This window comes from Triticum dicoccoides, chromosome 3B, assembly GCF_002162155.2.
Source record: "Triticum dicoccoides isolate Atlit2015 ecotype Zavitan chromosome 3B, WEW_v2.0, whole genome shotgun sequence".
Lineage (NCBI taxonomy): Eukaryota > Viridiplantae > Streptophyta > Magnoliopsida > Poales > Poaceae > Triticum > Triticum dicoccoides.
In genome coordinates this window covers 642,606,562-642,632,278 of record NC_041385.1, presented here as the reverse complement: position 1 = coordinate 642,632,278, position 25,717 = coordinate 642,606,562, and positions in this window count along the sequence as shown.

The window sequence follows — 25,717 nt, the reverse complement described above, 5'->3', positions numbered from 1 at the left end:
GTTTTCTTTACTGAATCACGGTAGATCCAAAATTATATCATCCTTGTGTGAAACTTGTTTCTGCAACATTTAGCGAATTTCAGCTCTGTTGCTTCCCTCATAGGCGGTTTAACTTGTAGAAAATCATAATCCGCCTGGTTCCATTAGCCCTCACTTAAACCGCCATCTAACTTGAGTAGCAATAGCCGGTTTAACATGCATAATTACCCGGTTTAACTCTGGTTGGTATACATAAAGTTTGAATCGTAAATCGACCTTCGTGCTTTTTTCAATTTCCTTTCCAATATGACCAAAAAATTCACCGCATGCAACTGGGTTCCTTCCCGGATCACCGAAACGCAGCTCAATGGATATGTTTTGACTGGCGCTTTGGCCAAGAAAGATGTCCTCCATTGGCGAGTTCCTGGCCCTGAGTGCCCTCCAGTACCTCAAGCCGGGTGTCGGTGTCAAAACCGGCGGATCTCGGGTAGGGGGTCCTGAACTGTGCGTCTAGGCGGATGGTAACAGGAGACAAGGGACATGATGTTTTACCCAGGTTCGGGCCCTCTTGACGGAGGTAAAACCCTACGTCCTGCTTGATTGATATTGATATTGTGGATGTTTACAAGAGTGGATCTACCACGAGATCAAGGAGGTTAAACCCTAGAAGCTAGCCTATGGTATGATTGTAATGGTTGTTGTTGTGTCCTACGGACTAGAGCCATCCAGTTTATGTAGACACCGGAGAGGGCTAGGGTTACATAGAGTCGGTTACAATGGTAGGAGATCTACGTATCCGTATCGCCAAGCTTGCCTTCCACGCCAAGGAAAGTCCCATCCGGACACGGGACGAAGTCTTCAATCTCATATCTTCATAGTCTTGGAGTCCGGTCGATGATGATAGTCCGGCCAATGATAGTTCGGCCGATGATGGTAGTCCGGCTATCCGGACACCCCCTAATCCGGGACTCCCTCAGTAGCCCCCGAACGAGGCTTCAATGACGATTAGTCCAGCATGTGTGTAGTCTTTGGCATTGCAAGGCGGGTTCTCCTTCAAGTTCTACATACCTGCCGAATAGTGTCCGGCTTCCTCATCAATGTTGCGCGTCTTGGCTTCCACGCCCAATAACGGCCTTCTTCCACGCGTCGCACGAATGTGAAAAGCCAGGGTGTCTTTTATGTTTTACCCCCTAGTTGTGCGAATAATCTGCCTATAAGGGAGGCAAGAATCCAGATCCAAATCACCATCTTCCTCCCGCAAATACTCATCGGAGCGCTTTCGACCAAGAATCCATTCCATCATGGACCGTCAACGCGGCTCCTCTTCTCGCGCTCCCAGCCCTTTGCCAGGAGATTGGAGGAGATGCTCTGTTCCGCACAACGAGCTGGTGAAGCTCCAAGCGGGGGGATATCTCCCTCGGCCTTTATGGTTCCGGTTTGAGCCGGGCTGGCCACCTACAAAGGTGGGAAGCAAGCGGAGGTTACCCCAAGTCCCAACAAAGGGGAGCGGGTATGCTTCGTCCCCTATCTGATAAGGGGGCTCGGATTTCCTGTACATCCATTCCTCCGCGGGCTCCTGGAGTTCTACGGACTTTAGCTTCATCACCTCACGCCCGCCTCAATCCTGCATATTGCGGGTTACGTAGCTCTTTGCGAGCTATTCCTGGGCGTCGAGCCCCATTTCACGCTGTGGAAGAGGTTGTTCTGCCTTGTACCCGTTCTCACGACGGGTCCATATATCAAGTGGGCGGCGCCGAAATATGGTGCATTGCCGGGACCGGATATCCATCCGGAACCCCTAAGAAGGCGTCCGAAGACTGGCCTTCGGAATGGTTTTATATAGAAGACGCTCCGCTGCCGGACCCTGTTCGGATCGGCCTCCCGGAGTTCAGCAATGCTCCTCTGAAGAAACGCCTTAGTTGGCGTCCGCGGAGCCCCCAACTGGAGGAAGACAAGAGCGTCCATTATTTGATGGGCTGAATAAGGTTATTGGCCCATGTCGGGTTGACCATGATTGGAGTCATGGCGACATGCATTATGCGGGGGGTGCAGCCACTACAATACAGGGGCCACCCCATGTGGGATTTCAACGGGGAGGACGATGCCACCCGTCATGGCCGCAAAGGGCCGGATTCGGTCGAAGATCTGGTGACGATCCTGTCCGGCCTGTATAAGGGGGAGAAGGAGGATTTCCTTCGGACGAACTCGTTAAATGGGTTCTCCATGAATAATCCCCGGCCTTGGGTAAGCGAACACTCTGCGTGCCCGACCCATGCTTTTTGAAACTTAAGTTTCTTATATTGTGTTCTTCTTTCGACGCAGGAGCTGCGCCGGATCGTGGAGGACATGTTAAGTCCAGCTCCGCAACCCGAGGATCCAGAGAGATCCCGGGATCCGGCCTCCGAAGAGGATCCGAACATAATGGTGGAGCTAATCGACGGGGTGTTCCACCAGCTCAGCATGGACAATGCTTTAGTCGCCATCACGGCCGACTATCCCGGACTATATCCGGCTTCCCAGGTGATTGCGACCGAAGTCGTGACACCGTCATTCCTTCCTTGCTTATTTCTGACCACCGTATACGATGGCGCTGTGCAGGAGGCGCCCCTAGGGCGAGAAGCCGAGCCCGCGGTGGCTGGCCAACAAAGGCCAGTCCGGATCAGTAGGCAGAAGAGGAGCGCGGCGCGGACTGAAACGTCGCTGCAAAGGTGTAGCTCACAATTCATTATTTAGAGCAACGTTCCTAGGAAGCGTTTGAGTGCTCATGACTTTTGTAGGGAAAAAAGCGTCCGCCGGACTGCGGGCGTGGAGGTTGCCAATCCAACCTCTGGCACCTGGTCTGGAGGGGGAGGCGAGCGCCAGGCGCGAGCCGGACGTTCCTCCGACGGAGGATGCCGACAGACTGTCCGCCACCAAGTCTGAGGTGGAGAGTGCCCTGAATCACAGGCGCCGCCGGACAGTATTTCGTAACGCGTGCTTCTCCCCCGAGGCGTTGAATGCCTTTAACGCGGGGGACGCGCACCTTCGTGCTGCTCAAGATGGTTTTACCAGAGCCACGGAGCAGTATGTAAAAGACATACGGGTAAGAGAATTTAATAGTTGTATATGCCAGTAGCCCCCAAGACTTAAAGTAGTTATATTAACTGATTTAAGGATCATATGAAACGTAGGATCTTACCGAGAAGAATACCCAACTGTCTCAGGAGCTGCAAGAGTGCAAGGCCCAACTTGAGGCCGCACTCTCTGGCGCAGGAGGAAACACAGGGACCTCTCCTGGTAACGCATTATTTTAGAAAGATAAGTAGCGTTTGGCCTTTGTGCAAGTCTAAAAAATGACGTTGCAGGTGCTGCCGGACAAGATCCGGACAGGCAAGAACTTCTGCGCCAACTAAAGGCCGGCGAGAGGGTGCTGCATAAGGTGCAGCATGAAAGGAACAAGCTCCAGGATGCCCATGCCCAGCTTGGAGAAGAGCTGAAAGGCGTTCGGGCCGAGATATCGGGCTCCGTTAAGGAGAATCGACGGCTTCGTCGCGGCATCTATAGTAAGTGCTTGAGCGAACTCCTTTGAAAAGAAGAGTTCGGCGAGGAAGTCAATTTGACAGAATATGTCTGCAGGTATGCTCACAGGTCGCCCTGCGGAGGAGATGCCCGTATCAACGGGTGATCAACTTCCCGAATTGTTGCAACTGATCGAACGAGTTGGGCAGGCAATGAGCGGCGTCATCCAGGCTTTATGGCCAGCCTTCTCCTTACCCGAGGGTCTTGGGGAGCTTGCGGAGAAGCTTCAGGGAGTGCGGCAGCGCTTCCATTTATGGAAGATTTCGGCATGCGGCCAAGGTGCCAAGGAGGCCTGGGCCATGGTAAAGACGCGGTACAAGAAGGCGGATCCCAACCACATGGCCGAAGTCGGACCTGTGGCTCCCGATGGGAAGGAGATCCCTGTGAGTTTAGTATACGGCCAAGTAGAGCTGGCCGCTAAATTTTCCCAATAGGACTGTAAATTAGACAACCTGTTAGACGGGATTGAGGAAGAATACAATCAGTCGATTTGACAATGTATTATAAAATGACATATAAAATGCCTTCTAGCCGGATTGTAGATCGTTTGTCTTTGCCGACCTTTTCGCTTCGACCTCGGGACCCTAGAGTCCGGAGTGTGTCCGAATACCTTCTCGGTTATGAAACAACTGGGGTATGCATGGAGACCAGGCGTAGGGGTCATTAGTGCTTTATCATACAAGTGCCCAACTAGTTATGTTATATTACATGGGTAGTAAGAAACATCTTCCAGGGAGAATAGTTCCGTTAAGGGTTCCTTTCCTCTGGGGGTGGCATGCCCTAAAGTGCATGTCCGGACTGCGAAAAAAGCAGAAAAACATCTGGGGGCAGATAAATAAGTGGATAAAAAATCATCTTTTAAGTCACCGACCGAATATTCCCTTAAGAACGCTAGCTTTCGGCTTCACCCAGTCTGAGGTACACATCCGGCTGACCCGGCAGTAACAATCGCAGAGGTGCTCCCTTTACCTCCTAGCCGAACAATCGGGAACGTAGGGGTAAGCACAGGAGCCAGGCAACCCAGCTTGGCCAAAACTTAAGTCATATCGATGCATATAATGGTGAATAAAAGGTACATGTGGAGGCTTGACACATGTGCTGGGCATGAAGCCCTTATAATTAAGCTTCTGGTAAAGAAGCCCCCAGGTATAATGAGTGCGGATAGCACATCAATTGCGCGCGAACGTTGCACAAGTAGGCCCTTTAAGGCTTTGATGAATAGGGTTGAGAAGAAAAAGATAAACAAAAGGCAGCTGAAGTAAAAAAAATTGGACGGGGGGAAAGGGACGAACTCTTAGTCCGGTGCTAGGCATAGAATCTTCGGAGGCGGGCTGCGTTCCATGGGTTCGGCTCGAGTCGGTTATCCGATGCATTTCGCAGGCGGTACGCTCCGCCGGTCAGGACTTGATCGATGATGAAGGGGCCTTCCCATTTGGGCTTGAGCTTGTCCTTTTTCTTGTCCGGCAGGCATAGAACTAGTTCGCCAACGTTGTAAGTCTTGGCTCGTACTTCTCTGCTTTGGTATCTTCGAGCCTGTTGCTGATAAAATGCAGAACGAGCCTTGGCGACGTCGTGTTCTTCCTCCAATGCGTCCAAGCTATCCTGCCGATCCAACTCGGCTTCTCTTTCTTCGTACATGCGCACTCGAGGTGAGTCATGAATGATGTCGCGGAGCAAAACTGCTTCTGCGCCGTATACCATAAAAAGTGGTGTGAATCCGGTAGTACGGTTAGGCATTGTCCGCAGCCCCCAGAGTATGGAGTCGAGCTCCTCTACCCAGTGCGTGTCAGATTTCGTAAGGGACCACACTAGTCTAGGTTTGATGCCGCTCATTATTAGACCATTTGCTCGTTCCACTTGACCGTTGGTTTGAGGGTGATAGACTGAAGCGTAATCGAGCTTGATGCCCGTATTTTTGCACCACGATTTAACCTCGTCGGCCGTGAAGTTCGTGTCATTATCGGTGATGATGCTGTGGGGGACACCGTAATGGTGTACTACCCCGGATATGAAGTCTATCACTGGTCCGGACTCTACCGTTTTAACTGGCTTGGCCTCTATCCATTTGGTGAATTTATCCACCATGACCAATAGGTATCTTTGCTTGTGGGTTCCCCCTTTAAGTGGTCCAACCATGTCAAGCCCCCAGACCACGAACGGCCAGGTAATGGGTATAGTTTTGAGGGCGGTGGGTGGCATATGGCTCTAATTAGCAAAGAGCTCACAACCGACGCATCTTTGGACTAAGTCCTGAGCATCTTCCCGGGCCGGCGGCCAATAAAATCCTGTACGGAATGCCTTTGCTACAAGGGCCCGGGCTGCGGCGTGGTGTCCGCCTAGTCCGGCGTGAATTTCAGCCAGAAGGTCTCGCCCTTCCTCTTCGGAGATACACCTTTGAAGGACTCCGGTTGTGCTTTTCTTATAGAGTTCTCCCTCATGGACCTTGTAGGCTTTAGATCGCCGGACTACGCAGCGGGCCTCATTATGGTCTTCCGGGAGTTCCTGCCTAAGCAAGTAGGTGAGGAATGGTTCTGTCCACGGGGCAATTACAGCCATTATGTCGTGGGCTAAAGGTGTTATGTCATCGGCTGAATCGCCGGTTGGTGCGGCTTGTTCCGGTTTGTTATTTCCGGACTCCTCTTCCCATAGTATGGATGGCTTGAAGACCCGTTCCAAGAAGATGTTAGGAGGGACAGCGTCGCATTTTGCGCCGTTGCGTGCCAGTACGTCGGCTGCTTGGTTATTATCCCGGGCTACGTGATGGAATTCGAGTCCTTCAAACCGGGCTGACATTTTTAGGACAGCGTTGCGATATGCTGCCATTTTCAGATCTTTGGCGTCAAAGTCTCCGTTTATTTGATATTGCGAGGTTTGAATCCCCGCGCACCTCTAGGCGTTGAATGCCCATGGAGATTGCCATCCGAAGACCATGTAAAAGGGCCTCGTATTCGGCTGCATTGTTGGAGTCCGTGTACATTATCTGAAGTATGTATTGGATTGTGTCCCCGGTCGGGGACGTCAATACGACGCCAGCCCCCAATCCGGCTAACATTTTAGAGCCGTCGAAGTGCACAATCCAATTGGAGTATGCTCCGTACTCTTCAGGGAGTTCGGCTTTGGTCCATTCAGCGACAAAGTCAGCCAAAACTTGTGACTTTATAGCTCGCCGAGGTTTGTAAGTTATATCAAATGGTAAGAGCTCAATGGCCCATTTTGCAATCCTGCCCGTCGTGTTGCGGTTGTTTATAATGTCGTTAAGTGGTACTTTAGAGGCCACTGTTATCGAACACTCTTGAAAGTAGTGTCGGAGCTTCCGGGATGCCATGAACACCGCGTATGCTATCTTCTGATAGTGCGGGTAACGGGACTTGCAGGGGGTTAACACAGTGGATACGTAGTATACTGGTTTTTGAAGAGGGAATTTATGCCCTTCTGTCTCTTGTTCGACGACGAGTACCGCGCTTACAACTTGATGCGTTGCTGCGATGTATAACAACATTGGTTCGCCCAGGTTGGGCGCAGCCAGGACCGGATTTGTTGCCAATATGGCCTTTATTTCTTCGAGTCCGGCGGTGGCAGCATCCGTCCACTCGAAGTGTTCGGTGCGCCTAAGGAGGCGATAAAGGGGCAATGCCTTTTCTCCTAGATGGGAGATAAAGCGGCTTAGAGTCGCCATGCATCCAGTCAATTTTTGTATTTGCTTGAGGTCTTTTGGGATATCTAGCTGTGACAGAGCTCGGATCTTGGCTGGGTTTGCTTCAATTCCTCTACCGGATACGATGAAGCCCAGCAGCTTTCCAGCTGGTACGCCGAAAACGCATTTTTCCGGATTCAGCTTGATGTCATATGCTCTGAGGTTGTCGAATGTGAGCCTCAAGTCGTCTACTAGAGTTTCGACGTGTTTAGTTTTGACGACTACGTCGTCTACGTATGCCTCTATTGTTTTGCCGATCTGGGTAGCCAGACATGTCTGAATCATGCGCTGATATGTTGCGCCGGCGTTTTTAAGTCCGAAGGGCATCGTGTTGAAGCAGAATGGTCCATATGGAGTAATGAATGCCGTTGCGGCTTGATCCGCTTCTGCCATCTTGATTTGATGATAGCCGGAGTATGCGTCCAGGAAGCACAATGAATCGTGCCCTGCAGTGGCATCAATGATTTGGTCGATGCGGGTGAGGGGGAAGGGATCCTTTGGGCAGGCTTTATTTGGGTCTTTGAAATCGACACATAGGCGCCAGGATTTGTCCTTCTTTGGTACCATTACCAGGTTTGCTAGCCAATCCGGATGTTTGATGTCTCTGATGAATTCGGCTTCCAATAGTTTGGCTAGCTCTTCTCCCATTGCCTGTCTTTTGGGTTCGGAAAATCGTCGAAGAGCCTGTTTGACTGGCTGGAATCCTTTTAGGATGTTTAGGCTGTGTTTTGCCAATCTGCGTGGGATTCCGGGCATATCCGAGGGGTGCCAGGCAAAAATGTCCCAATTTTCCCGAAGGAATTCTCGCAGTGCGGCGTCTACATCAGGGTTCAATTGTGCCCCGATGGAGGCCGTCTTTGTCGGGTCCGTTGGGTGGACCTGGAATTTTACTATTTCATCTACTGGTTTAAAGGAGGTGGACTTGGATCTCTTATCGAGTATCACATCGTCCCTATTCACCGTAGAGCGCAGCGCCGTGAGTTCCTCTGCCGCTAGGGCTTCGGATAGTGCCTCTAAGGCTAATGCGGCTGTCTTGTTTTTGGCGCGGAGTGCTATGTCCGGATCACTAACGAGAGTGATTATTCCGCCGGGCCCAGGCATTTTGAGCTTCATGCCGTAATGGGGTACGGCTTGAAAAATTGTGAATGCCTCTCGTCCTAATATAGCGTGATATCCGCTGTTGAACGGGGCCACTTGGAACGTGACTTCTTCGGATCTGTAATTGTCCGGCGAGCCGAATACCACATCGAGTGTGATTTTTCCTGTGCAGCGCGCCTCCCGGCTAGGGATTATTCCTCTAAAGGTTGTGCTGCTTCGCTCAATGCGGCTCTAGTCTATTTCCATTTTTTGAAGGGTTTCCTCGTAGATGAGGTTTAATCCGCTACCGCCATCCATGAGGACTTTTGTAAGTCAAAAGCCGTCCACTATTGGACTAAGTACCAGTGCGGCTGGAGCTCGGGCTGTTCGGAATTTAGGTCCGTCGCTGGCATTGAAGGTGATGGCTGTGTCGCTCCATGGATTGGTTGTTGCTACTTGGTAGACTTCGATGAGGCTGCGGATTGTTCATTTCCGCATATTATTTGATGCGAAAGTCTCGAAGACTGTTGATACCGTACCGATGTTGTTGGAGTGGTTTTCCGGGGCTAGAAGCTCCTCTCCACTTTTGGCCACCTGCCGTAATATCCAACATGCTCGAAGGCTATGTGTTGGGACGGCGCCTTCTGTACTATGAATTTTACAGGGTCCGTTAAGCCATCCCTCCAGTACGGTTCCATGCCCTTTATGGGGTTTTTGCTTTTTGGTTTTTGTATCTGGTGCCTGAGTGCAATGCACCCTTTTGTTGCGGACTAGGGTTGTATTCGGGGCCGGATTGCCCCAAAACTTATTTTCGGTTGTCCGGAAACTCTCCATCGCACAGTACTTTCGTACTATGGACGCCAGGTCGGCGAAGCGTGTAATTTCACGACGGCTGACGGCGTTCAAGATTCCCTCGTCCGTGCAATTATTGCAAAAAATTGAGATTGCGTTTTCCTCTCGGCAGTCCTTTATCCTGTCCATAACCAGGAGGAATCTGGCCCAGTAGTGATGTACTGTCTCAGCGGGCTCTTGCCGGATTAGAGATAGATCGCATATGTCTGGGCGGGTGGGTGGAATTAAGTCCGAAACCCTACCCATCTCAAGGCTCGAAGGCCGAGAAGTTTCCAAATTTGGAAGCTTGGATTGCTGGACGTTGTCCAACGAGTCTGGTCCGATGCCCGACTTTAAGTTCAGTGCTTGATCGAAGTCCGTCCCTCCGCGGGAATCCGGCATGGGGGGTTCGGGGGCCCGGACATGACTAGTTTTCAATACAGGAGAAGAGTCGCTACATTGTTCCTCTACCACTGCAACGTGGTGGGTGACCTGGGGAGAGTTAATATCTCTCAGATCGGTTTTAAGCCCAATCTGATTGTAGTCTGTAGCGACTCCCAGGGCGGCGATGCGATCCAAGAGCTCGTTTACGGACGAGATCTCTATTGGATCCAGCCGCTCGGCGAATTCCGAGCTGACGTGAAGATTGCTTTTGACGACTTGAGAGGTCATTGTCGAAGCGGTGGCCGGACTAGCGGTCATAAGAAAACCACCTAGCCGGATAGTTTGGCCGGCGGCCAAGGCTCCTTTGGCGAAAATACCGTCCCTGAAGACGGGAGGAGGCATCCTTCCTATCGGTGACGGCACAGAGGAACTCTCAATGAAAGCACCAATGTCGGTGTCAAAACCGGCAGATCTCGGGTAGGGGGTCCCGAACTGTGCGTCTAGGCGGATGGTAACAGGAGACAAGGGACACGATGTTTTACCCAGGTTCGGGCCCTCTTGACGGAGGTAAAACCCTATGTCCTGCTTGATTGATATTGATATTGTGGATGTTTACAAGAGTGGATCTACCACAAGATCAAGGAGGCTAAACCCTAGAAGCTAGCCTATGGTATGATTGTAATGGTTGTTGTTGTGTCCTACGGACTAGAGCCATCCGGTTTATATAGACACCGGAGAGGGCTAGGGTTACATAGAGTCGGTTACAATGGTAGGAGATCTACGTATCCGTATCGCCAAGCTTGCCTTCCACACCAAGGAAAGTCCCATCCGGACACGGGACGAAGTCTTCAATCTCGTATCTTCATAGTCTTGGAGTCCGGTCGATGATGATAGTCCGGCCGATGATAGTTCGGCCGATGATGGTAGTCCGGCTATCCGGACACCCCCTAATCCGGGACTCCCTCACCGGGGAAGTGATTGTGTTCATGCAGCATCTAGACCGGGGTTTTAGCCCTCCTGGTTCAAAGTTTTTCCAGGATGTGCTTGCCAGCTTCCAACTCCATCCTCAAGATATTGGACCAAATTCTGTGTCCAATATATGTAACTTTCAAGTGTTCTGTGAAGTTTACCTTCAAGAAGAACCAACTGTTGAGCTCTTTAGAGACTTTTTCCATTTAAGCCGCCAGACCGAATTCTCTGACGGCCCCAACACTGAACTTGGCGGCGTATCAATTCAGAAAAGGAAATAAGTTGACTTCCCTCATGCAAAACACCACAGCCATCCAAAGGACTGGAATCAAACCTGGTTATGAAAACCCTCTGTCGGGTTACCGTGCTCACCGGCTCAGCAGCAGCCATCCTCTGCCCTCACAGCTCACAGCCAAAGAACGACAATCTTACGCACCTCAACTTGCTAAGCTCTAGGCCCTTCTAGCCAATGGCTTAACCGGCATCGACCTTGTTCGATGCTGGGTTTCATGGGGTATCCTTCCCTTAAGCCGCTGCTCCAGTTTGATGTATGAATATACCGGCAACGTCAAAGACCCTCAACGGTGTAATGAGATAGAAAAGACTGATGAGGAAGTTACTGAAGCTGTGAAGAAGATGTTGGATGAACCGATCGCTCAATGCAGCAAGACCGGATTGGCTCCTTTTTATGCCTCCAACAAACCGCCATCCGTAAGAAATCTCCCCTTTTTCGCCTTTATTGATACGTCTCCGCTTTAACATTATTCTGATAAACCCTTGTTTGTTTTTACAGGACAATAGTTCTTTGTGGAAGATAAAATCTTCAGACAAACCGGTGAGGACTCAACGCCCAAAAAGCAAAGTCATAAAGAAGGCGGGCAAGAAGAAAACTGCTGAGTCCTCTGATCCGCCTGAGGATGTCGATGAATCGGAAAACGAGGTAGAAATTGACTCCCTTGGCTCATTTTTCATACATCTTATTAACAATGATTATTACCAGGATGATGCAAAAGCCAGTCGTGTGGACCATGTTGAGGTAATCATCCTTTCTTCCGATTCTGACCTTGTGTTGGTTCAAAGATTTCACCGTGCCGTTCGAAAAGTAAAACGCTCTCACCCTCTTGCTCATTTGGATCCGCAATTTTCTTTGAAGACGCAGCAAACGGAACGTCGTCGCACAAACCGGCATAGTGGTCAGCAAGTCACCTCCTCCGGTTACCGGATACACCAACCCGGAAGCATCGTTCAGAGGTTTCTTTCTCTAATAAACCGGCTCAGGGCTGCAATTCGACCCGCCAGACGCTGAACATCATTAATACACGCCGGTTTAGCCAGAGATGTAATCACTTTGATCTTTTACGGATTAGCTTCAATGCCTCTGTTGGACACCAGTAAACCTAAAAGCTTGCCTTTCGGAACACCAAAAACACACTTGTCCGGATTAAGCATCTTCTTATAAACCCGAAGATTGTCAAAGGTTTCCTTGAGATCATCTATCAATGTCTCCTTCTTCTTGGATTTTACTACAATGTCATCCACATAAGCATGAACATTGCGCCCAATCTGAGTGTGAAGACAATTTTGCACACAGCGCTGATAAGTTGCCTGGGCACTCTTGAGCCCAAAGGGCATAGAAACATAGCAGAAGGCTCCAAAGGGGGTGATGAAGGCGGTCTTCTCCTGGTCCTTAACTGCCATTTTGATCTGATGATAGCCTGAATAAGCATCCAAGAAACTCAAACGCTCACAACCCGTCATCGCATCAATGATCTGACCAATACGCGGGAGAGCAAAAGGATCGGCCGGACAAGCTTTGTTCAAATCAGTGTAGTCCACACACATGCGCCAAGTGCCGTTTTTCTTAAGAACCAGCACCGGATTAGCCAACCACTAAGGGTGAAACACTTCGATGATAAAGCCAGCAGCCAACAGCCGGGCTACCTCCTCACCAATGGCCTTGCGTCTTTCCTCGTTAAAGTGGCGAAGAAACTGCTTGACCGGTTTAAACTTGGGATCAATGTTGAGAGTGTGCTCAGCGAGTTCCATCGGTACACCTGGCATGTCAGAAGGCTTCCATGCAAAAATGTCCCTGTTCTCACGGATGAACTCGATGAGCGTGCTTTCCTATTTCGGATCCACATTTGTGCTGATGCTAAACTGTTTGGATGAATCGCCAGGAACAAAGTCAACAAGTTTAGTCTCATCAGCCGGTTTGAATTTCAGGTTCGGGTCATGCTCAGTGGTGGGCTTCTTTAGAGGGGTCATGTCTGCCGGATCAACATTGTCCCTGTAGTACTTCAACTCCTTTGTGGCACAAACCGACTCAGCATAAGCCGCATCACCCTCCTCGCAATCCAAAGCGATTTTTCGACTTTCGTGTACTGTGATGGTCCCCTTATGACCCGGCATCTTAAGCCGCAAATAAATATAACAGGGCCTCGCCATGAACTTTGCATAAGCCGGCCGTCCAAACAGTGCATGGTACGGGCTCTAGATCTTCACCACTTCAAAGATCAATGTTTCGGATCAGGAGTCGTGCTCATCACCAAACACAACCTCCAAAGCTATCTTGCCAATAGGATATGCCGATTTACCTGGTACTACACCATGAAAAATAGTGTTTGATGGTTTAAGACTCTTGTCTGTCAACCCCATGCGACGAAAGGTTTCATAGTACAGGATGTTGATGCTGCTCCCTCCATCCATAAGCACTTTGGTGAATTTATAACCTCCCACCTGAGGTGCCACCACTAAAGCCAGGTGACCCGGATTGTCAACCCGGGGCGGATGATCCTCTCTGCTCCACACAATGGGTTGCTCGGACCACCACAAATAATGTGGCACTGCCGGTTCAACAACATTAACTGCCCTCTTGTGAAGCTTCTGATCATGCTTGCACAAACTAGTAGTGAACACATGATACTGCCCACCATTCAACTGCTTCAGGTGACGTTGAAAACCTGATTGCTGATGATTCCCCTGATTGTTCTGTTGGTTGTTACCACTTTGATTGTTCTGGTTGCCTTGATTATTCTGAAATCCAGAGTTTGAACCGCCGCCACCATGAAAACCAGGACCTGAACCGCCCGGCGGACCCTGGTCATATCGGAAAAGATCAGAGTTTTTGAACTCCTTCATAATGAAACAATCCTTCCAGAGATGTGTTATTGGGACCTCCTTGGTCCCGTGCTTTGGGCAGGGCTGGTTCAACAGACGCTCCAGATTCATACCGCTGCCGCGCTGGGGTGGCTTACCCTTACGACGCTGCATATTAGTGTTAGCCACAAAATCTGAATTATCTGCTTTGCGCTTACCATTATTCCCATGGCCTCCCTGGTTGTGATGTTGTCCCTTTGCACCGCCATTCTTCGTTCCCTTCTCCGGTTTCTCCTCATCGGAATCGGGATCCTTGGTACTATCAGAATCGGCATATTTGACCAAGGCTGCCATAAGGGTTCCCATATCATTGCAGTGGCGCTTGAGCCGTCCCAACTTCATCTTCAGTGACTTAAACCGGCAATTACGTTCCAGCGTTATGATTGCTTGGCCAGCATTAATCCGGTCCGATGAATGCAAAACTTCTGAAACTCGGCGCACCCAATGAGTTGTTGACTCGTTCTCCCCTTGAACACAGGCATCTAGATCCACAATGGACATAGGCTGTTTACATGTATCCTTGAAATTTGCTATAAACCGGGCCTTCAATTGGTCCCATGACTCGATGGAGTTAGCTGGTAGGTTCTTCAACCATGTACGGGTTGTTCCCTCCAACATCATCGTGAAGTACTTTGCACAAGCCGCTTCATCCACATCCAGCATCTCCATTGCCATCTCATAACTTTCCACCCATGCCTCGGGCGGTTGATCAGCAGTGTAATTAGGCACCTTACGTGGACCCTTGAAATCTTTTGGCAGCCGCACATTACGGAGAGCCGGAATGAGACACGGTACTCCCCAGGAACTAAAGGCAAGCCCGGTGCCTCGGTCTACTGACGCTGCTGGCTGAACTGGAGCGGGTTGATAATGACCCGCATATTGTGCTGCTAAAGCGGCCTCCCTTCGTGCTTTGCCATTATCCACCACGTCCTGAGTGTTCACTTCACCATGCACCGGATTGGGTCCTTGAGGGACAGTACGGCGCCGCGCACTGCTAGACACCTCCGGTTCATCTATATGCCTGCTATAGCTTTTGCTAGGACATGATGGGGAACGTAGCAGAAATTCAAAATTTTCCTACGTGTCACCAAGATCTATCTATGGAGAGACCAGCAACGAGTAGAAAGAGAGTGCATCTACATACCCTTGTAGATCGCTAAGCGGAAGCGTTCAAGTGAACGGGGTTGATGGAGTCGTACTCGTCGTGATTCAAATCACCGATGATCCTAGTGCCGAACGGACGGCACCTCCGCGTTCAACACACGTACAGCCCGGTGACATCTCCCACGCCTTGATCCAGCAAGGAGAGAGGGAGAGGTTGAGGAAGACTCCATCCAACAGCAGCACAACGGCGTGGTGGTGGTGGAGGAGCGTGGCAATCCAGCAGGGCTTCGCCAAGCACCATGGGAGAGGAGGAGTAGGAAGAGAGGTAGGGCTGTGCCAGAACTTCGTGTATAGCTCCCATGCGCCTCCCCACTATATATAGGGGTGGAGGGGCTGGTTTCTTGCCCTCCAAGTCCATTGGGGCGTTGGCCAAGGTGGGAGGAAAGAAATCTCATTATTTCCTTCCCCACTGATTGTTATCCCCCCTTTTTAGGGATCTTGATCTTATCCCTTCGGGATATGATCTTATTCCTTCTAAGGGGGGATCTTGGTGCGCCTTGACCAGGGGTGTGGGGCCTTGCCCCCACTACCCACGTCCATGTGGGTCCCCCCATGCAGGTGGGCCCCACTCCGAAACCTTCTAGAACCTTCCCGGTACAATACCGAAAAATCCCGAACATTTTCCGGTGGCCAAAATAGGACTTCCCATATATAAATCTTTACCACCGGACCATTCCGGAACTCCTCGTGACGTCCGCGATCTCATCCAGGACTCCGAACAACATTCGGTAACCACATACAAACTTCCTTTATAACCCTAGCGTCATCGAACCTTAAGTGTGTAGACCCTACGGGTTCGGGAGACATGTAGACATGACCGAGACGTTCTCCGGTCAATAACCAACAGCGGGATCTGGATACCCATGATGGCTCCCACATGTTCCACGATGATCTCATCGGATGAACCACGATGTCAAGGACTTAATCAATCCCGTATTCAATTCCCTTTGTCTATCGGTATGTTACTTGCCCGAGATTCGATCGTCGGTATCGAATACCTTGTTCAATCTCGTTACCGGCAAGTCACTTTACTCGTTCCGTAACACATCATCCCGTGATCAACTCCTTGGTCACATTGCGCATATGATGATGTCCTACCGAGCGGGCCCAGAGATACCTCTCCGTTTACACGGAGTGACAAATCCCAGTCTCGATCCGCATAAAACAATAGATACTTTTGGAGATACCTGTAGTGCACCTTTATAGTCACCCAGTTACGTTGTGACGTTTGATACACCCAAAGCACTCCTACGGTATCCAGGAGTTACACGCTCTCATGGTCGAAGGAAGAGATACTTGACATTGGCAAAGCTCTAGCAAATGAACTACACGATCTTTTGTGCTAGTCTTAGGATTGGGTCTTGTCCATCACATCATTCTCCTAATGATGTGATCACGTTATCAACGACATCCAATGTCCATAGCCAGGAAACCATGACTATCTGTTGATCACAACGAGCTAGTCAACTAGAGGCTCACTAGGGACATATTGTGGTCTATGTATTCACACGTGTATTACGATTTCCGGATAATATAGTTATAGCATGAATAAAAGACAATTATCATGAACAAGGAAATATAATAATAATACTTTTATTATTGCCTCTAGGGCATATTTCCAACAGTCTCCCACTTGCACTAGAGTCAATAATCTAGTTCACATCGCCATGTGATTAACACTCACAGGTCACATCGCCATGTGACTAATACCCAAGAGTTTACTAGAGTCAGTAGTCTAGTTCACATCACTATGTGATTAACACTCAATGAGTTTTATGTTTGATCATGTTGCTTGTGAGAGAGGTTTTAGTCAATGGGTCTGAACCTTTCAGATCCGTGTGTGCTTTACAAATCTCTATGTCATCTCCTAGATGCAGCTACCACGCTCTATTTGGAGCTATTCCAAACAACTGTTCTACTTGGAGCTATTCTAAATTATTGCTCCATTATATGTATCCGGTCTCTCTACTCAGAGCTATCCAGATAGGTGTCAAGCTTGCATCGTCGTAACCTTTACGACAAACTCTTTTACCACCTCCATAGTCGAGAAAATTCCTTAGTCCACTAGTTACTAAGGATAACTTTGACCGCTGTCCTGTGAGCCATTCTTGGATCACTCTTGTACCCCTTGACTGACTCATGGCAAGGCACACTTCAGGTGCGGTACACAGCATAGCATACTGAAGAGCCTACGTCTTCAGCATAGGGGACGACATTTGTCCTTTCTCTCTATTATGCCGTGGTCGAGCTTTAAGTCTTAACTTCGTACCTTACAACTCAGGCAAGAACTCCTTCTTTGACTGGTCCATCTTGAACACCTTCAAGATCATGTCAAGGTATGTGCTCATTTGAAAGTATTATTAAGCATTTTGATCTATCCTTATAGATCTTGATGCTCAATGTTCAAGTAGCTTAATCCAGGCTTTCCATTGAAAAACACTTTCAAAATAACCCTATATGCTTTCCAGAAATTCTACGTCATTTCTGATCAACAATATGTCAACAACATATACTCATCAGAAATTCTATAGTGCTCCCACTCACTTCTTTGGAAATACAAGTTTCTCATAAACTTTGTACAAACCCAAAATTTTTGATCATCATCAAAGCATACATTCCAACTCCGAGATGCTCACTCCAGTCCTTAGAAGGATTGCTAGAGCTTTGCATACTTATTAGCATCTTTCGGGATTGACAAAACCTTCCGGTTGTATCACATACAACCTTTCCTCATTAAAATCGTCGAGGAAACAATGTTTTGACATCCTATCTGCAAGATTTCATAAATAATGCAGTAATCGCTAATATAATTCCAACAGACTCTTAGCAACGCTACGAGTGAGAAAATCTCATCATAGTCAACTCCTTGAACTTGTCGGAAAACATCTTAACGACAAGTCGAGCTTTCTTAATGGTGACATTTACCATCATTGTCCGTCTTCCTTTTGAAATCCATCTGTACTCATTAGCCTTACGACCATCGAGCCGTTCTGCCAAAGTCTACACTTTGTTTTCATACATGGATCCTCTCTCGGATTTTATGGCCTCAAGCCATTTATCGGAATCCGGGCCCACCATCGCTTCTCCATAGCTCTTAGGTTCATTGTTGTCTAGCAACATGACCTTCAAGACAGGATTACGTACCACTCTGAAGTAGTACGCATCCTTGTCATCCTACGAGGTTTGGGAGTGACTTGATCCGAAGTTTCATGATCAATATCATAAGCTTCCACTTCAATTGGTGTAGGTGCCACAGGAACAACTCCCTGTGCCCTATCACACACTAGTTGAAGAGACAGTTCAATAACCTCATCAAGTCTCCACCATCCTCCCACTCAATTCTTTCGAGAGAAACTTTTCCTCGAGAAAGGACCCGATTCTAGAAACAATCCATATTGCTTTCGGATCTGAATTAGGAGGTATACCCAACTGTTTTGGGTTTCCTATGAAGATGCATTTTATCCGCTTTGGGTTCGAGCTTATCAACCTGAAACTTTTTCATATAAGCGTCGCAGCCCCAAACTTTTAAGAAACGACAACTTAGGTTTCTCTAAACCATAATTCATACGGTGTCATCTCATCGGAATTACGTGGTGCCCTATTTAAAGTGAATGTGGTTGTCTCTAATGCCTAACCCATGAACGATAGTGGTAATTCGATAAGAGACATCATGGTACGCACCATATCCAATAGGGTGCAACTATGATGTTCGGACACACCATCACATTATGGTGTTCTAGGTGGTATTAATTGCGAAACAATTTCCACAATGTCTTAATTGTGTGCCAAAACTCGTAACTCAGATATTCATCTCTATGATCATATCATAGACATTTTATCCTCTTGTCACAATGATCTGCTACTTCACTCTGAAATTACTTGAACCATTCAATAATTCAGACTTGTGTTTCATCAAGTAAATATACTCAACATTTACTCGAATCATCAGTGAAGTAAGAACATAATGATATTCACTGCATGCCTCAGCACTCATTCGACTGCACACATCAAAATGTGTTACTTCCAACAAGTTGCTATCTTGTTCCATCTTACTGAAAATGAGGCTTTTCAGTCATCTTGCCCATGTGGTATGATTTGCATATCTCAAGTGATTCAAAATCAAGTGAGTCCGAACGATCCATTTGCATGGAGTTTCTTCATGCATATACACCAATAGACATGGTTCGCATGTCTCAAACTTTTCAAAAACGAGTGAGTCCAAAGATCCATCAACATGGAGCTTCTTCATGCGTTTTATACCATTATGACTTACATGGCAGTGCCACAAGTAAGTTGTACTATCATTACTATCTTATATCTTTTGGCATGAAAATGTGTATCACTACGACCGAGATTCAATAAACCATTCCTTTAGGTGCAAGACCATTGAAGGTATTATTCAAAAATAGAGTAACCATTATTCTCCTTAAATGAATAACCGGATTGCGATAGACATAATCCAATCATGTCTATGCTCAACGCAAACACCAATCTCGGTGGTAGAGGGAGCGTGCGATGCTTGATCATATCAACCTTGGAAACACTTCCAACATATATCGTCAGCTCACCTTTAGCTAGTCTCCGTTTATTCCGTAGCTTTTATTTCGAGTTACTAACACTTAGCAACCGAACCGGTATCCAATACCCTGGTGCTACTAGGAGTACTAGTAAAGTACACATTAACATAATGTATATCCAATATACTTCTATCGACCTTGCCAGCCTTCTCATCTACCAAGTATCTAGGGTAATGCTGCTCCAGTGGTTGTTCCCCTTATTACAGAAGCACTTAGTCTCGGGTTTGGGTTCAACCTTGGGTTTCTTCACTAGAGCAGCAGCTGAATTGCCGTATCATGAAGTATCCCTTTGTTCCCTTGCCCTTCTTGAAACTAGTGGTTTCACCAACCATCAACAATTGATGCTCCTTCTTGATTTCTACTTTCGCGGTGTCAAACATCATGAATATTTCAAGGATCATCATATCTATCCCTGATATGTTATAGTTAATCACGAAGCTCTAGCAGCTTGGTGGCAATGACTTTGGGGAAACATCACTATCTCATCTGGAGGATCAACTCCCACTCGATTCAAGTGATTGTTGTGCTCAGACAATCTGAGCACAAGCTCAACGATTGAGCTTTTCTCCCTTAGTTTGCAGGCTAAGAAAATCGTCGGAGGTCTTATACCTCTTGACGTGGGCACGAGCCTGAAATCCCAATTTCAGCCCTCGAAACATCTCATATGTTCCGCGACGTTTCGAAAACGTCTTTGGTGCCTCTACTTAAACCATTTAATTGAACTATCACGTAGTTATCAAAACGTGTATGTCCGATGTTCGCAACATCGACAAACGACGTTGGGGTTCAGCACACTGAGCGGTGCATTAAGGACATAAGCTTTCTACTGATAGCATAATCGCTACTATCAACTTTCAACTATATTTTCTCTAGGAACATATCTAAACAGTGGAACTAAAGCGCGAGCTTACGACATAATTTGCAAAAGGTCTTTTGACTATGTTCAGGATAATTAAGTTCATCTTATGAACTCCCACTTAGATAGACATCCCTATGGTCATCTAAGTGATCACATGATCCGAGTCAACTAGGCCGTGTCCGATCATCACGTGAGACGGACTAGTCATCATCGGTGAACATCTTCATGTTGATCGTATCTACCATACGACTCATGCTCGACCTTTCGGTCTCCGTGTTCCGAGGCCATGTCTGCACATGCTAGGCTCGTCAAGTTAACCCTAAGTGTTTTTGCTGTGTAAAACTGTCTTACACCCGTTGTATGTGAACGTAAGAATCCATCACACCCGATCATCACGTGGTGCTTAGAAGCGACGAACTGTAGCAACGGTGCACAGTTAGGGTAGAACACTTCTTGAAATTTTGTAAGGGATCATCTTATTTACTACCGTCGTCCTAAGCAAACAAGATGCATAAACATGATAAACATCACATGCAATCAAATAGTGACATGATATGGCCAATATCATTTTGCTCCTTTTGATCTTCATCTTCGGGGCTCCATGATCATCATCGTCACCGGCACGACACCATGATCTCCATCATCATGATCTCCATCATCGTGTCTTCATGAAGTTGTCACGCCAACGACTACTTCTACTTCTATGACTAACGCGTTTAGCAATAAAGTAAAGTAGTTTACATGGCGTTCTTCAATGACACGCAGGTCATACAATAAATAAAGACAACTCCTATGGCTCCTGCCGGTTGTCATACTCATCGACATGCAAGTCGTGAATCCTATTACAAGAACACGATCAATCTCATACATCACATATCATTCATCACATTCTTCTTGTCCATATCACATCACATAGCATACCCTGCAAAAACAAGTTAGACGTCCTCTAATTGTTGTTGCATGTTTTACATGGCTGCTATGGGTTTCTAGCAAGAACGTTTCTTAGCTACGCAAGACCACAACATGATATGCCAATTGCTATTTACCCTTCATAAGGACCCTTTTCATCGAATCCGTTCCGACTAAAGTGGGAGAGACTGGCACCCGCTAGCCACCTTATGCACCAAGTGCATGTCAATCGGTGGAACCTGTCTCACGTAAGAGTACGTGTAAGGTCGGTCCGGGCCGCTTCATCCCATCGAAACAAGATTGGACTAGTAACGGTAAGCATATTGAACAACATCAACGCCCACAACTACTTTGTGTTCTACTCGTGCAAAGAATCTACGCAATAGACCTAGCTCATGATGCCACTGATGGGGAACGTAGCAGAAATTCAAAATTTTCCTACGTGTCACCAAGATCTATCTATGGAGAGACCAGCAACGAGTAGAAAGAGAGTGCATCTACATACCCTTGTAGATCGCTAAGCGGAAGCGTTCAAGTGAACGGGGTTGATGGAGTCGTACTCGTCGTGATTCAAATCACCGATGATCCTAGTGCCGAACGGACAGCACCTCCGCGTTCAACACACGTACAGCCCGGTGACGTCTCCCACGCCTTGATCCAGCAAGGAGAGAGGGAGAGGTTGAGGAAGACTCCATCCAACAGCAGCACAACGGCATGGTGGTGGTGGAGGAGCGTGGCAATCCAGCAGGGCTTCGCCAAGCACCATGGGAGAGGAGGAGTAGGAAGAGAGGTAGGGCTGTGCCAGAACTTCGTGTATAGCTCCCATGCGCCTCCCCACTATATATAGGGGTGGAGGGGCTGGTTTCTTTCCCTCCAAGTCCATTGGGGCGTTGGTCAAGGTGGGAGGAAAGAAATCTCATTATTTCCTTCCCCACCGATTGTTATCCCCCCTTTTTAGGGATCTTGATCTTATCCCTTCGGGATATGATCTTATTCCTTCTAAGGGGGGATCTTGGTGCGCCTTGACTAGGGGTGTGGGGCCTTGCCCCCACTACCCACGTCCATGTGGGTCCCCCCATGCAGGTGGGCCCCACTCCGGAACCTTCTAAAACCTTTCCGGTACAATACTGAAAAATCCCGAACATTTTCCGGTGGCCAAAATAGGACTTCCCATATATAAATCTTTACCTCCAGACCATTCCGGAACTCCTCGTGACGTCCGAGATCTCATCCAGGACTCCAAACAACATTTGGTAACCACATACAAACTTCCTTTATAACCCTAGCGTCATCGAACCTTAAGTGTGTAGACCCTACGGGTTCGGGAGACATGTAGACATGACCGAGATGTTCTCCGGTCAATAACCAACAGCGGGATCTGGATACCCATGATGGCTCCCACATGTTCCACGATGATCTCATCGGACGAACCACGATGTCAAGGACTTAATCAATCCCGTATTCAATTCCCTTTGTCTATCGGTATGTTACTTGCCCGAGATTCGATCGTCGGTATCCAATACCTTGTTCAATCTCGTTACCGGCAAGTCACTTTACTCGTTCCGTAACACATCATCCCGTGATCAAATCCTTGGTCACATTGCGCATATGATGATGTCCTACCGAGCGGGCCCAGAGATACCTCTCCGTTTACACGGAGTGACAAATCCCAGTCTCGATCCGCATAAAACAATAGATACTTTCGGAGATACCTGTAGTGCACCTTTATAGTCACCCAGTTACGTTGTGACGTTTGATACACCCAAAGCACTCCTACGGTATCCAGGAGTTACACGCTCTCATGGTCGAAGGAAGAGATACTTGACATTGGCAAAGCTCTAGCAAATGAACTACACGATCTTTTGTGCTAGTCTTAGGATTGGGTCTTGTCCATCACATCATTCTCCTAATGATGTGATCCCGTTATCAACGAAATCCAATGTCCATAGCCAGGAAACCATGACTATCTGTTGATCACAATGAGCTAGTCAACTAGAGGCTCACTAGGGACATATTGTGGTCTATGTATTCATACGTGTATTACGATTTCCGGATAATATAGTTATAGCATGAATAAAAGACAATTATCATGAACAAGGAAATATAATAATAATATTTTTATTATTGCCTCTAGGTCATATTTCCAACAGGACGTGGGGTTGTGTGAATCCTGTCTCGGCTATATGAGTAAGCCTGCTGCTGCGCCATAGCAGTTTGAAGAAGATCCCGGGCCCGCCGTGTCTCAACCGCCGCTGGCGATTCACCCTCCATTGGAATAGCTGCGAGCCGGGATGCTGCTGCTATCATATTATCCAAAGGGGTAGATAAGTGACCCGGCGGGGGTGTGGTATACCGCGGAGGGTTGTCTGTTCGTCGAGGTGGACCCATCATCTGAGGTTGATCCGGCGCTCCAGTCCTTGGCACGACAGTCTAGTTTACTGCTGTCGGGTTGCTGGTTCTGGCCCCTGGCGTATTGAAGAGGTTTATTGCATTATAATTATCGGCCCCTGATGTCTCCTCCTCAACACTTTGTTCGAAGCGTTTTGATCCAGCAAAAGTTGATAATTATCGGCTTGAATCCTCTGCGCCTGGGCATCTAAAGCGGCCCGTTCCTCAGCCATCCTGGTCTCCTCAGCCGCCAAGTCCTCTTTGGCCTGAGTTATCTGATCCTATAATTTAGCGACCTCTGCATTATGCCAATCTTGAGTCTCAGGGGTAACTGTTGTGGCCAATAACGTCATCCAGGCGTCCAACAAACCGGACATAACTTGAGCCGGCCGGCGCGCGGGGCCTCATACCCCAGCTGCTGGTCCGGATGCCATCGCAGTAGAATTTTGCAAAGTCGGCTATGTTCCGGCCATGAAGATTGCAACTCGGTTTGGCGGTTCAAGAAATTTCGGAATACTTGTGCCATCGGAATACCCTTCGAACACACCGTCATGAACTTGGTACAGGGACTCGATTTCGCCGGTGGATGATTCGCTGTCGGAATAAGCGACCGTCTCACCTTCGGACACCGGTTAAGATCTGATCCCGTGGACAGATCCTACGAACGCACGCTTCATGGCGGGCTGAATCCGAGCGGGGATTGCACGCTGTGCCGTCTCGACATGGTCGGTGCGGATGTCCGGCTTAGGGCCCGGTTCGCCAATCTTGCCGATGAAAACATGAATTCCGCCAAAGGGGACCCCGTACCCGTACTCAATTGATCTGGCCTTGGGGCCCCACCTTGCGTCGTCGATGTAGAGCTTGCCGCGACGACTCTTGGTCATCCGGCCAACCGCGTACCCTTTGAGTCCTTCAAAGTTGCCCTTCAAGAACTTGAAACCATCGTGTGATAGCCCCACAGTGGGCGCCAACTGTCGTGGAAATATCACAGTAGATGTCCTTGTGAAAGGACTTAGTCGTGGAGCCATCGCGACGGGTTAGCTTAAAAGGGTTAAACCGGACAAGGGACATGGGAGTTTTATACTAGTTCGGCCCCTTATGATGAAGGTAAAAGCCTACGTCTAGTTGTGATGGGATTACTGGGGTTTCGATTACCAGGGAGCAAACACGCTATGCCTGGCTTTCGAGTTGTTGTTTCTTGTCCCTGAACCGCCGTCGGGTCGTCCCTTTATATACATGGGTTGACGCCCGGCCGGTTTACAGAGTTCTGAGGCCGGCTCATACAAGTGTCCGACTCAGTCTCTACCTCCCTAACTTACAATACAAGTTATACAACTATGGCCCTAATCCGCCTTTGGGCTTTGGGCCTTTAGCTTCATCAGTAAAGCGCCTTTTGCCAGGTCTTCATGGGCTTCAGTGTAGTTGAGGGTGAACCGGCCCCTCCTGGGCGGTTTAACACTCAGTAGTTATATCCCCCAACAAGCTGGGTTCGTGTAACGCCCCAGATTCGATGCGCCAGGTGTCCGCCAGTTATTCGCCGTAGTTGCCATGTCATTTGCTTACGTGTTGCATATTTCCATGTCATCATGTGAATTTCATTTTGCATACATGTTCGTTTCTTGCATCCGAGTATTTTCCTTATTGTCCGTTTTGCAATCCGGCACTCCTATGTCACCCGACGCCCCCTTTTGCCTCTTTTCATGTGCAGGTGTTAAATGTTCTCGGAATGGACCAAGTCTTGCCAAGCGGCCTTGGTACACCACCGGTAGACCGCCTGTCAAGTTTCGTGCCATTTGGAGGCCGTTTGATACTCCAACGGTTAACCGAGGGACCGAAAAGGCCTCGTGTGTATTGCAGCCCAACACCCTTCCAAACTGGTCCAAAACCCATCCTACCCCCTCCATGCTCTCGATCGTTCGATCACGATCGTGTGGGCAAAAATCGTGCCTCATTTGGAGTCTCCTAGCTCCCTATATCTATAAATATGCCCTTCCCTCCGAAATTCGGGCGACAACCCTAGACAAACCCCTCCCCGCCGCCGCCGGACATGTCCGAACCGGGCCGGACATGTCCGCCCGCGCCCGCAGCTAATCGTGGCTTGCCACGTGTTCCGCCGCCGCCGCCCTCCGCGCCGGCCCGCGCGGCCCGTCCCCGGCCCCTGAGGCCCAAGCC